The following is a 15,273-nucleotide window of genomic DNA, read 5'->3' as shown; positions in this document are numbered from 1 at the left end:
ACACAGACACACAAACACAGACAGACACACATAGATACACACAAATGCGCAAACACACACACAGACACACACACTGACACACACACAGGCACGCAGAAACACACACTGACACACAGAGACACACACGCACACACAGAGACTCACACACACGGACACACACACACACAGGAACACACACACACAACCACACACACAGACACATGGAAACACACAGACACACACAGACACACACAACCACACACACAGACACACCTCAACACACAGGCAAACACACAAACACACAAACACACACACAGACACACTCGCACAGACACACAAAGACACACACGCACAGACACACACACAGACACACACAGACACAGAGACACATAGATTCTCGCACACAGATGCTACACTGACACACACACACTGACATACAGGCACACACACACACATGCACACACAGACACACACACTGACACACACATAGACACGCAGAAACACACACAGACACACACGCTGACACACACACAGACACACAGACACACACGCACACACAGAGAGACACACACACAGACACACGGAAACACAAAGACACACACAGACACACACAGACACAAGCACTGACACACTCGCACAGACACACACACACAGACACACACAGACGCGCAGAAACCCACACTGACACACACACAGACACACTCACAGACACAGACACACTCACAGACACACAGACAGACACGAACACACACTGACACACACAGACAGACACACAGACAGACACAGAGACACACACATACACAGATAGACACACAGGCACACATACATAGACACACACACAGACACAGACACACACAAACACACAGAAACACACAGAGACAGACACACAGACACACACATAGCCACACACACACAGACACACACAGACAGACACACAGACACCGACACACAGACACACAGACACACACACAGATGCACAGACAGACACACACACAGACGAACACACACACATGCACACACACACAATCACACAGACACATACACAAACTCACACACAGACATTTAGACACACACACATACACAGAAACACACAGAGACACACACACTGACACACACACACAGACACACACATAGACACACACACACAGACACACACACACAGACATATAGACAGACACTCACACACAGATGCACACACAGACACACACACACACAGACACACAGGCACGCACACACAGACACACACATACACACAGGCGCATGCACACACAGACACAGACACACACACAAACATGTACACGCTAACACAGACACACACAGACACACATACACACAAACACATGCAGACACACATACAAACACACACACACACAAACACACAGAGACACACAGACACACACACAGACACAGACACACAGACAGACACAAACACACACTGACACACACAGACACACACACACAGACAGACACGCATGCAGACACACACACACAGACACACACGCACAGACAGACGCACAGACAGACACACACAGACACACACACACGCAGACACAGACAAACACACACAGACACACACACACAGACACAGACACAAAGACACACACACAGACAAACACACCGACACACACACAGACACACAGACACTCACACAGACACACACACAGACACACATACAGGCACACACACAGAGACACACACACAGACACACACAGACACACTCACAGACACACACAGAGACACACAGACACACAGACAGACACAAACACACACTGACACACACACACGACAGATACACAGACACACAGACACACAGACAGACACAATCAGACACAGACAGATACACACACAGACACACACGCAGACACACACACAGACACACACACATACAAACACAGACCCACAGACACACATACACACAGACACACAGACACAGACACACACACACACACACACACACACAGACACACAGAAACACACACATACACACACACACCGACACACACAGGCACACACAGACAAACACACAGACACAGACACACACAGACACAAAGACATATAGACAGCCACACAGACACACAGACAGACACATACATACACTGACACACACAGACAGACACACTGACACAAACACACACAGACACACACACAGACACACATAGACAGACAGACACACGCAGACACACATACACACAGACACAGACATACACACAGACACACAGACACACACACAGACACACACAAAAACTCTGATACACACACACACACACAGACACACACAGTTTGTTGGTTAAGCCCACTTTTGGAATACTTTGTTCAATTCTGGTCTACCTGATAAAGGAAATTTGAAAAGGTTCAGTAAAGATTTCCAAGGATCTTGCCTTGGTTGGAGGGTTTGACCTGTAGTGAGAGGCTGAATAGGCTGGGGCTAATCTCTCTGGAGCATCAGAGGCTGAGTGGTGACTTTATGGATGCTTATAAAATGTGAGGGGCATAGATAGGCTGAATAGTCAAGGTCTCTTCCGTCTGGTAGGGGAGTCCAAACTAGACGGCATAGATTTCAGGTGAGATGGAAAGATTTAAAAGTGACCTAAGGGGCAAACTTTTCATGCAGAGGGAGGAATGAACAGCGAGAGGAAGTGGTGGTGGCTGGTACAATTACAATATTTAAAAGGCAACTGGGTGAGTGCATGAATAGGAATGGTTTAGAGGGATATGGGTCAAATGTTGGTAAATGGGACTAGATTCATTTTGAACATCTGGTTGGCATGGGTGAGTTGGATCAAAGGGTCTGTTTTCATTCTAAACACCTCTATGACTGTATGGCTCTATGACTCTATGAGAGGTAATCTCATTGAAACATATCTGATTCTTAAAGGGCTTGACAAGATAAATGCTAAGATTCTCCTCATGGGAGAGTATAGGACCACAGAACATAGTGTTGCTGGAAAAGTGCAGCAGGTCAGGCAGCATCAAAGGAGCAGGAGAATCGACGTTCTGAAGAATTCCTGAGGAAGGGCTTATGCCCGAAACGTCGATTCTCCTGCTTCTTGGATGCTGTCTGACCTGCTGCGCTTTTCCAGCAATACATTTTCAGCTCTGATCTCCAGCATCTGCAGTCCTCACTTTCTCCTCACAATAAAGGAGCACCAATTCAAGACTGAAATGAGGAGGAATTTCCTCTCTAAGCGGGTTGAAAGTCTTTGGAATTCCTTGCCATGAGGGAAGAGTCCTTGCCTGTATTTAAGACTGAGATAGGTTCTTGAACAATAGGTGAACTAATGGTTGTAGGAAAAGGGCAGAAAAGTGGATGTGGTGAATGTTGGGTTGGCCCTGATCTTATTGTATGGCAAAGCAGGCCTCAAATGGCCCACTCTTATTGCTATGTCTTATGGCCTTAAAGACATCTTGTCCTTAAGGTAAGCTTCTGAGTTTAAGCCCGAATCACAAACATGTCTGGAGTCACAAACTAATAAATACATATGAAATATTGGTGAAAATGATCTTCTATATCTGATCTGATCACAATCTCTTCCAGAGAGTGTTATTGCAATTACTTTTTATCTCACCAAGTTAATCCATGGGTTTAGTTGGTAAAAAAGTAAGACGCAAGTGAAGTATACCAAACAGATAATTCATGTCTACTCTTGTTCTGTACTCATTTAACTGACCTCAACTACAACTAAAGAAAGATGAAAAAGGATGTTCATAGTTTTGGTTCCATTGTTAGAAAGAGTGTACATTATTGGAGGACAATTATGAGCAGAATCAGATTTGACTATTGTTTTCGATTTGGATAACTCTCCAATAAGCCCCCAGACAGTATAATATATAAATAATAGACACAAGGATGGGATATCTGAGGAATTGTTTACCAGTTCAATCAACACCTTCCAAAGAGGAGGAAACAAAAAAAAAGTAATTATGCATTTTGTCCACGAGATTTAGATGCCATTGCATTTAAATAAAGACCTTGGATGAAAATTTCCAATCTCAGTCTGAAATTTGAAGAAAATCCTGGAGATGCTTATGGCCTCCTGAGGTAAGAAAGCTTGTAGGATGTTCCAACTTAAAAAGGCAGTTGATTAGCTGTTGGCATGCACTCTGCTCAAATATATACCATCGAGGAGGATGTCCTGTCCATCTAATGCTAATCAGTGGCTGGCAGCTCCTGAACTCACTGCCAGATGGAGAATCACCATCAGAAAATAGCAGGATGGTGACTCAATGGTTAGCACTGTTACCTCACAGTGCTAGGCACCTGGGTTCAATTTTTTGGGTGACTGTTTGAGGAATTTGCATATTCTCCTCATGTTTGCATGGATTTCTGCTGAGTGCTCCAGGTTCCTCCTACAGTCCAAAAGTGTGCAGGTTAAGTGGATCAGCCATAGTAAATGCAGGGTTTTGGAGATTGAGTAGTGAGCTGGGAGTGGCTGGGATGCTCTTTGGAGGATTGGGATGGACTCGATGGGCCAAATGGCTTCATTCTGGACTGTAGGGATTCTACGAAAGGTAAGTGTTGTTGGAGATGCATTTTCTGAGATTGAAGGCTGTGGGGATGGTGGAGTGAGGTTAGGGGAGTTTTGGGGGGATGGCTGTGACAATCAGAAGGAGGCCAGGAAGGCAGTTGTATCGATGTCGCCATCAACATTATGAGTTTCATGGACCTGAGTAACATGACATCAGATGGCAACCCAAAAGTAAAACCCTTAGAGGTAAAGTTGATGCATTGTGATGGAGCGATGCTCATTGAGAGGGCAACTTAATCTGAGATCTCAATCTTTCAGAAATCAGAGAATCTGGAATGCAAAATATTAGATACAAAAACCAAAGCCACTCTTCTCAGCAGAAGCAAGTTGACAGCTCAAACAAATAAGCCAAAATGCTCTATAAGAGATTTACAGTGTTTGTAAGCCACACCAATGAACATACAAGGAGTGCAAGACAGAGAATGTCCAACTGGTGGAACACAAAAGATGTCTTGATGCTGAACTAGCAACCTGAAAAGATTGTCTTGTCAGACTCAATTAATGCAACTAAAGTAAAGAGGCATCTAAAACAGCAGCATCTAAGTATTCTTGCAACCAGCATCACCCATATCCCAGCCATGGATAAAACAAAAGATGGGATACACGGCTGCTTTTGAGTGCTGGTGGTGGTGAAAGTGAATGTTTATGGAATTGGTGGCAATCAAGCAGGCTGCTTTGTCTTGGGTCTTTTCACCTCACCTCTGGAATTCAGCTCTTTTGTCCATGTTTGAACCAAGCCTGTAATAAGGTCAGGATCTAAGTGGTCCTGGTGGAAACCAAACTGGGTGTCACTGAGCTGGTTATTATTGAACAGTTGCTGCTTGATAGCACTATTGAAAACACCTTCCATCATTTTACTGATGATCAAGAGTAGATTGTTGGGGTGGTAATTGGCTGGGTTGGATTTCTTCTACATTTTGTGTACTGGCAATTTTCTGCAGGATTGGACATGTGCCTGTGCAGCAGATCTGGGGAACAAGTAAGGGTGTGGCACATTCTGGAGCACAAGTCCTCAGTATTATCGTTGGATTGTTGTCAGGAACCATATCTCGCAGGATCAAGTGTCTCAATGGTTTCTTGAGGATCACATTGAGTGAACAAATTTGGCTGAAGATTGCCATCTGTGAATGTGGGAACCTCTGGAGGAGTCCGAGATGGATCACCCATTCAGCACTTATGGTTGAGGATTGTTGTGAATAATTCCACTTTATTTTGTTTGTGCAGACATGCTGGGCTTCCCTCTCACTGATGAGGGAATATTTGTAGAATCTGACCCCACTGAGTTGTTTAATTGTCCCACTATTCATGGCTGGATATGGCAAGGCTGTGAAGCTTAGATCTGATGCTATGGTTGTGGAATTTCTTAGCTGTGTCACTTTTGCTGTTTTATGCTGTTTGCCAATCAAGTAGTCCCATTTGATAGCTTCACTGGGTTGAGACCTCATTTTTAGGAATGCCAGGCGATGGTCTTGGCATACCCTCCTGCATTCTCTATTGAATCAGTGATGATCCCTTGGCATGATGGTAATAGTTGAGTGGGGGGATACGCCTGGCCATGAAGTACAATTCTATAGCCAATGATGACCCAGAGCATCTCATAGGTGCTCAGTCTTGAGTTGCTAAATCTGTTTGAAGTTGTCCCACTTAACACGTTGATAGTACCACACATGTCTACAAGGGACACTGCAGAATTTCATGAAGGCTCCTTAGACAGCACCTTGTAAACCCATGAACAAATCATCTCAAAGTACAAGGACATCAGATCTTTGGAAACACAAACCACCTGATTTTTTTAGGACTTTCCAATCAATGCTCAGATAGTTGAATAATTTAGAAACAGCATAACAAGTTTTGATAAATCCGTGTTTGTTTACAGCATCTTCAGGTTTCAGGTTTCAAAGCCAATAGTGCTCAACAATATAAACACTGACGGTGTAAGAAACTCGTGTTTTTGCATTGTTTTATTTTTAGTTTGGTTTCCTTTCAAAATGCATACATTGTACCCCCCCAAGCAATGTCATTGATAATCTATAAGGACAGGAAATACAGACTTGATATTTCTTAATGATTATTCTTTATGGTCTTATATGCTCTGAGACAAGCAACAGATCACTGTTATTCAGAATTCGGCTCTTCTCTACTCCTTGGAAGAACATTGTTTCTCTGTACTGTGCCATCTAGAGGCTTACTCCAGTAACTAACTGACAAAACCCATAGTAACTCTGACAAGCAGATTAGAGTGACAACCAGCCCTGGGGCTTGAAACTGTGAACATCTGGTTGGGAATCAGTTGTAGTATTAATAAATAAAGAAATAATTCTCACCTTGTCCTTTTCAATCCTTGGACTGCCAATTGCTTTTGGATGAAGAGAGTGGGAGAATTTCACTTTCTTTGTATTCCAATAGGGAATGGTTGCTTAAATTTAAAATATATATATATATTCAAATCTGTGCCCAGTCTGCCCAGGGCACACATGTCAAGAGTGCATGAGAGGAATTATCAAACAGGGTTTCACCATCAGTGATGTGTAAAAGTGACATTGTCAATCATCATTGTTTTTCTCCCTACTGTCTGTTGTCTGTGCAGCACACAAACCTCAGTTTGTTAACATTCATAATTCACCTCACAGCAAAGGCTAATTATTTCAGAGAGGATTTTACTATTGTGGTGTTTGGAAGACTGAAAAGACAATCTCACTCAACCTTGCAAACAGTTAGTCAACAAGCTTGCTTTGTTAGATTGTGATGCATGAATACAAGGTAATTATCCGAGAATGTAAATCAAAACACACGTTCCTGAAAAATAGACAAGATTCACATGAAAACAACAGCAATTGACTTAATTGATTTCAAATCAATTCTTAGGCTGTAAGACATGCTTGACAATATTCATCTCATCAGTTTTTCACACTGCCATCTTGTCTTAGCTACCAACTCTTTACTTACCCTTCAAGCCCTTAATTTCATTAAAACACAATCTCATCCAGTCACAGTGATTTCACTGAGTTTGATTCTCATGGCTATATTTGCCAGGTACTGTTTTAATTCACATGTTATAACTACATTCAACAATGTTTTCTATTCAGCTACTTGTTCTTAGAATCATTCCTTTCTGGATTCTACTTGTTTCCAAACATAAATGGATATATGCCATGACTTGATGTTTGACTTACCATCTGTTGTATACGTTAATTGTTCAGAAAGGGTAAGTGTTCAAATTATATTAGTCCATGTTTTCTCCGCAGTCTGTGGGTGGAAACAAAGCTTGGAATTCTGCCCATTTCTAAATAACAAAAGTAATGGTGAGTCAGTTGGGAAAATATGTGAGATCTGAATGTTTTGATGTTGAGACAAAATAGTCCAATTTTCATTCAAGTTTTGAATGGCGAGCTGAGAATTTCACTACTGAGAGTCAGTAGCCCTATGTATATCCATTTGCATCTCATCAGGGCCCCATCTCACCTTATGGTATGCAAACCACACTTCTTCTATGGCACAGAAAGAAATTAGACAGAGTCAATTCCCAACATGAAATTCAGTGTGGCTCCATCTTGCCGTTTATTCCTCCAGGCTTCCATCTTGATTAGCCATCAACAATATCTCAGGGTACGCTCCATGGGCAGCAACCACTTGCACAATCCTTCCATGGAGGTTGGCATCAGACATGCATCAGCTGCAACCCATCATCGTGACACATCTCTTACCCATTTAAAATACATTTATCAACTTCTGTACTGTACACTTCTCCACTACTGCACCTTGGAGTGACCAACACTTGGCATTGTACAACTACAGATAAGCCAGTTTTAAGTCAGGCACCATCTTAACATTTATATTTCCAGTATATATTAATGACCTGGATGAGGGATGTCAGTATATTATTGCTAAGTTTGCTAATGGCACAAAAATAGGTGGGAAGACAAATAGTGAGGATAACACAAAGGGTCTACAGAGGGATAGAGACAGTTTGAGCCAGTGAGCAAAAAATTGGCAGATGGAATATGATGTGGGGAAATGTGAGGTTATGCAGTTTGGTAGGAAAAACAGGAGCTGAGTATTATTTAACTGAAGAAAGTTTGCAAAAAGTTACAGCACATTGTGATTTCATGATCACCATGCACAAGTCACAAACAAAAAAACAAGTTCAGCAGGTAATAGAAAAGGAAATGGCCTGTTGACCTTCAGTTCAAAGGAAATGGATTTTTAAAATAAAGAGGACTTCTCAAACTACACAAGGCACTAGTCAGACCTCATCTCGAATACTGTGAACAGTTTTGATGCACTTATCCAAAGGAAGATATCTTGGCATTGGATGGGAGTCCAGAGAAGGTTCGCTATGTTGAACTTGGGTGTGGAGGGATTTTCTTATGAGAGGAAGTTGAGTAGGTTGGATTGGTATTGATTAAAGTTTAGAATCTTATTGAAACATTAAAATTCTTAGAGTACTTGACAGGATAGATGCTGAGATGATATTTCCCTTTGAGGGAGGTAGTCTCAGAGTAAGAGGAAATGAGGAAGAATTCTTCTCTGAGAGAGTTGTGAATCTGTGAAATTCTTTACCACAGCATATTGTCAAGGCTGAGGTAGACAGATTTTTAATCAATAAAGGAAACAAGGGTTATTGGGACAAGGATAGGAAAGTGGAGTTGAGGATTCTCAGATCAGCCATGATCTCATTGAACAGTACAGCAGGCCTGTTATAGATAGGCTGACAGGCCTGCTTCTGCTCCTATGTCATATGGTTCTCTCTATGTTAGTTCTTGTCAGTACCATTTAAATGACATTCACTCACATGGTTGATGATTGGGAAGAGAGGCAGGATAGAAATGAAGGGCTAGACCCCTCTAAAGTATCCTGAGTAGAGCTTTCTATGTGGCTTGTATGCAGTTCCTCTGGTTGGCTATCTATTGGCACTGCTCTGTCTCCTTGTGAGAAAGGGGCATCTGGAGTGAGGTCAATGTCCCTGGTCTCCGTATAGCATTGCCAGTATTGCTGAGCAACAATGTCTAGAACTATAGGGTTTATGTCTCTCCATACATCCCAGTCCACCCTGAGACTGTTGGACCTGGGTGTCTCTGTGTCTGCTTGTGCATTTGAATGAGGTTGTTAACAGATAATACCACAGGATTGTTCTTCCCGGGGCTGGGCAGGTGCCTGATCTCTGACAGTCCTCTGAGTGCCAGAAACCTTGTGTGTTTCTTCTCTGGCCAGCTATGGAGATATGGCTGTGATGTGTTCACTAGTATGTGCTCCCACCTGTACTCTAGTTACTGTACCCATCCACGTTTCAGTATCTGAGCTGGTGGAGAATTGAGGAGGTGGCTTTGTCAGTGCATACTTTGAGGGATTACATAGATTCCCTACAGTGCGGAAACAGGCCATTTGGCCCAACATGTCCATACCGACCCTCCAAAGATTAACTCACCCCCAGATCCATTCCCCTCTGACTTATGCACCTATGGGCAATTTAGTATGGACAATTCACCTGATCTGCACATCTTCGGACTGTGGGAGGAAACCAGACCACTCGGAGGAAACCCACGCCGACATGAGGAGAACATGTAAACTCCACACAGACAGTTGCCTGAGGATGCGATCGAACCGGGTCCCTGGCATTGTGAGGCAGCAGTGCTAACAACTGAACCTCCGTGCCACCTGTATCTGTGTCTTTTCCTCAGAGCTCTCTTCATGGCATCCAATGTGTAAATGCTACTGGTATCTGCACGAATTAAGAGAGGGAATACGTTCTGAAATAGTGATAGATGTTTTGGCATGTTAAGAATACATGCATAGTTCTAATAATGGGGGAGTGGCACAACACACGAAACAGAATTTTTGGGACATTGATACCTCAGCATCATTTCATGAGTGTTCATGCTCCTTTTCCAGCAGGGCAAAGATTCTCTTCTCTTTGGGATGAGTGGGTGTGGGGCAAGTTAAATGGCTTGCACCCCATCACTCATTTTGCCTCTCTCCATACTATTGTGGTCTGTTTTCTCTTGGAATGAAACAAAGGGAGAGATTAATTTGAGGAAAAAGAAGTGGCTGGCACAGTTATTAGTCAAGGTGAAAAAGGGGAAAGGTTGTGTGGTGTCCCCAGTGAATGGGTAGGAAATGCAGAGGTTATACATCCTTGGTAGGCTGAGGTGTTATGGTGGGTAAGAGTGATTGAGTGAAGGTGCCATATGCAATAGTGAACGTGGTAGAACATGAGCTTTGAGCAGTGGGTACTGTAGCAGAGTCAAAGTGAGTCTGAGGCAAGAGAGAGAAGATGGGAATGCATATTCAGTAGATCTGGCAATGGATATAACAGACAAAACATTAAAGAGAGTACAATCACTTATAAAGATATCCTGAAAGCTTTTGATAATTATTTCAATTTTAAGAATAAATAAAACCCTTGAATTTAACAGATCAGCTTTCAGAAGAATTCATAAACAATGTCATTAATGACTTCTGCACCTGAGTGGAGAATTGTGAATGCAGAGCATTGAAATCAGAGGTCATAAGAATCTATTGTCTATTTTTCTTACATTTTCTCTCCTCACTGCATCCACAGCTGGGTTGTGTTTGTCTCTTCTTTCCTTTGCACTTAGTAGAAAGAACCGATTCTCTCCTTTCGCAGCTTAACTTCTACGAGTTTACATCTTTTTGCTCTTTCTCCATGATTAACAACCTCTTTGCCTTTTGTACTGAGCCTCAACGCCATCTGTCCTCTTGCTCCTCCTCTGCCTCTGTCATAAGTATAAAGAAGAACCTATTTTCCAACACATTTCAGTTTTGAGAAAACCCATCCTGGACTTGAAACATTAACTCTGTCCACTGATGCTGCCAGACCTGCTGTGTTTCTCCAGCAATCTCTGTGTTTGTTTCAGATTTCCAGCATCTGCAGTATTTTGCTTTCACTCAGAAGAGTCAGAACTGTTATTGGAGTTCTTGAGAAACTTTGTCAGATTTCGTGCAATCAAATTAAGTTTTAACTTTAGAAAAAATTGCTTAAATCATGCTGGAAGCAAAAAGCAGTAAAATGTCTTAACAAATCTCGAAGAAGAAGACCAATGCTACCTCAAGATGGCAATAGAGTCTATTCACTTTATAAGGCATGGACAGACTGGAGAGGAACCTGCCAAGCTTATGGAGAGAACAAGCCAAGAGCATGATTCTAAAATTCATTGTCAACACTATATGTAAACAATGGTCCTCAGGCACAGAAAATGTCCAAGCATCATTGAGTAATGCTGAAGTTGCAAAACAGTAGATCACTTTCAGAAGGTATGGAAAAGTAATCCAAGGTTTTAGAACAATGGAAAAGAACTAGTGATCACACGCATAAAGAGTTCGAAAATGGAAATCACCCATCACCCATCACCTACATGCCTACATTTGACAGGTATTCCCATTGAAGCATTCTGAAGAGGAATAATCCAGACGAGCCAGAAGAGACAGATCTTTGATTTGATGCAAATGTTACTGTCCTATCAGATGGTTACCATGGCTGAAGAAGCAGAACAGAGGTACCTACAGAGGTACAACTACATGGCACAGATAGAGAAACTGTCAGAAGAATAGAAAGGCCTCTAAGTACAGTAGAATGTAACATTCTTGGGAGTTGAAAATATACACGTTGTTTGCAAACAATCAACTTTACTTTTGGGTCTGTGCTTATGTTTCAAACTGAATTTCATCAGAAGATTTGGATGAGATTGACAATCTCCCAGGGAACTACTGGACACACTGCAAATGGCTATCCAAACACTGGGCCAAACCTTTTTGAATGACCAGTCAACAGGAAATGAGTAAGAATGAGTATCTGAAAAAATTTATTTCACCAAAGTATCACAGTCATTGTCGTCATTAGAACTCAAGTCAAATCAAGGGGGATAGCCTTCACTCAGGGATTCCTGGTGCCGTAAGTCAAGGGCAGTCTCCGATTCCAGTCCAGTGGCCTGGGCACAGTCAGTCAGCTACACAGGGCAGTCAGAATTAGGAAGCTCTGCCCTTAAGGAGGGAGGAGATGAATGACAGACAGCCCACCATCTATCTTGACTCTTTCTGCCATTTTGTGGGCTATTTTCCTCTAAAGTAAAAGACACACAGGGAGAAGAAAGTGATGGCACAACTATTACTTTGCATGCAGGTGGGGAGGTGTCTTGAGCAAGTGAGTTGGTGACACAGATGGCAGGCAGAGTTAGTGGTGTCAAGGTTGACAAGGGTGACAGCATGTGAGGGAAGATGTTGCATATTATGATTTTGGTGGAAATTGAACCTTTATGGGTGGTTGGTACAGTAGCAAAGGTAGAGTGAATGTGAAGTGTTGGAGAGAAGATGGCGAGACACTGGTGAAGTGTAGAAGGTCGCTGATGGGTTTTTTTGTTCCCGCTGCACCACCCTGTCTAGCAAGATCTCGGACCCTGCCTGAAAAGTAGACACTATTTCTCACATGTCTGCAATGTCCAGAGCTATTGTCAGGAACCGTGCAAGGCAGCTCCAAGCGAACAGCAGTTATCGGGATGCACAAAGGGCTTTTAAGGATGGTGCAACTACAAGGAATGCTGTTTAGCTTTAGGATGTGCTAGTAGTGGCGAGCTGTTCTGGGAACCCTGTGCAGTAATATGGGCTGGAATTGGACATGAGGAGTGCCATAGCAGTTAGATAGGTAGTTAATGAGGAAACTTCGGTATGAAACAGTGAGAAAATATCGTGGGCCCGATAGTGAAAAAAAATTGATATAACAGGGATGGTGCAGGAGGGAGGGATTCCGGTTTCTGGACAACTGGGGTCCTTTCTGGGGAAGGTGGGACCTCTATAAAAAGGATGGGCTACACCTGAACCTGAGGGGCACCAGTATCCTTGGGGGGAGGTTTGCTAGTGCTCTTTGGGAGGGTTTAAACTAACTCCGCGGGGGCATGGGAACCAGGACTATAGCTTTAGGGTACAGGACCTTGAGTGTAGGGAGGTTAGGAATAATGCAGCGATCTCTAAGGAGGGTGCCTGTAACCAGAAAGGTGGATTGAAGTGTGTATACTTCAATGCCAGAAGTATAAGGAATAAGGTAGGTGAACTTGCAGCGTGGGTTGGTACCTGGGACTTCGATGTTGTGGCCATTACAGAGACGTGGGTAGAACAGGGACAAGAATGGCTGTTGCACGTTCCAGGGTTCAAATGTTTTAGTAGGATCAGACATGGGGGTAAAAAAGGGGGAGGCGTGGCATTACTTGTCAAAGACAGTATCACAGCAGTGGAATGGACGATGGAAGAGGACTTGCCATCTGAGGTAGTTTGGGCTGAGGTTAGAAATAGGAAAGGTGAGGTCACCCTGTTAGGTGTTTTCTACAGGCCTCCTAATAGTCCTAGAGAAGTAGAGGATAATATTGCGAGGATGATTCAGGATAAGAGTGAAGGTAGCAGGGTGGTTGTTATGGGGGACTTTAACTTCCCAGATATTGACTGGGAGAGCTATAGCTCGAGTTCATTAGATGGGTCGGTGTTTGTACAATGTGTGCAGGAGGGTTTCCTGACACAATATGTCGACAGGCCAACAAGAGGGGAGGCTATATTGGATTTGGTTCTAGGTAATGAACCAGGCCAGGTGTTAGACTTGGAGGTAGGTGAGCACTTCGGGGACAGTGACCACAACTCGGTGACTTTTACTTTAGTGATGGAGAGGGATAATCGTGCACCGCAGGGCAAGAGCTATAGCTGGGGGCAGGGAAATTATGATGCAGTGAGGCATGACTTAGGATGTGTGGATTGGAAAAACAGGCTTCAAGAGAAGAACACTAATGAGATGTGGGGATTGTTCAAGGAGCAGCTACTGCGTGTCCTCGATAGGTATGTACCAGTCAGGCATGGTGTAAAGGGCCTTGTGAGGCAGCCGTGGTTTAGTAAGGAATTGGAGTCCCTTGTGAAAGGGAAGAAGGCGGCATATGTAAAGATGAGGCGTGAAGGTTCAGTTGGGGCGATTGAGAGTTATAAGGTAGCCAGGAAGGAGCTAAAGAGGGAGCTAAGAGAAGCGAGAAGGGGACATGAAAAGTCTTTAGCTGGTAGGATTAGGGAAAACCCAAAGGCTTTCTATAGGTATGTCAAGAATAAAAGGATGACTAGGGTAGGTATCGGTCCAGTCAAGGATAGTAGTGGGAAGTTGTGTGTGGAGGCGGAGGAGATTGGAGAGACATTAAATCAGTACTTTTCATCAGTATTCACTCAGGAACAGGACACTGTTGCTGATGTGAATATGGAATCACAAATAATTAGAATGGATGCCCTGGAAATATGCAGGGAAGAGGTTTTGGGAATATTGGAAAGGATGAATATAGATAAGTCTCCTGGGCCTGATGGCATTTACCCCAGGATCCTATGGGAAGCTAGGGAGGAGATAGCAGAGCCATTGGCCTGGATTTTTATGTCGTCATAGTCAACAGGAATAGTACCAGAGGACTGGAGGATAGCGAATGTGGTCCCATTGTTCAAGAAAGGGAGTAGGGATAGCCCTAGTAACTATAGGCCAGTGAGTCTGACTTCAGTGGTGGACAAAGTCTTAGAGAGAATGGTAAGGGATAAGATTTATGAACATCTGGGTAGGAATAACGTGATCAGGGATAGCCAGCATGGTTTTGTGAAGGGCAGGTCGTGCCTCACAAACCTTATTGAGTTCTTTGAGAAGGTGACTAAGGAAGTGGATGAGGGTAAAGCAGTAGATGTTGTGTATATGGATTTTAGTAAGGCGTTCGATAAGGTTCCCCATGGTAGGCTAATGCTAAAACTTCGG

This window comes from Hemiscyllium ocellatum, chromosome 3 (genome assembly GCF_020745735.1).
Source record: "Hemiscyllium ocellatum isolate sHemOce1 chromosome 3, sHemOce1.pat.X.cur, whole genome shotgun sequence".
NCBI lineage: Eukaryota > Metazoa > Chordata > Chondrichthyes > Orectolobiformes > Hemiscylliidae > Hemiscyllium > Hemiscyllium ocellatum.
The sequence above is the reverse complement of the archived record's forward strand: the minus strand, read 5'-3'. Positions refer to the sequence as shown.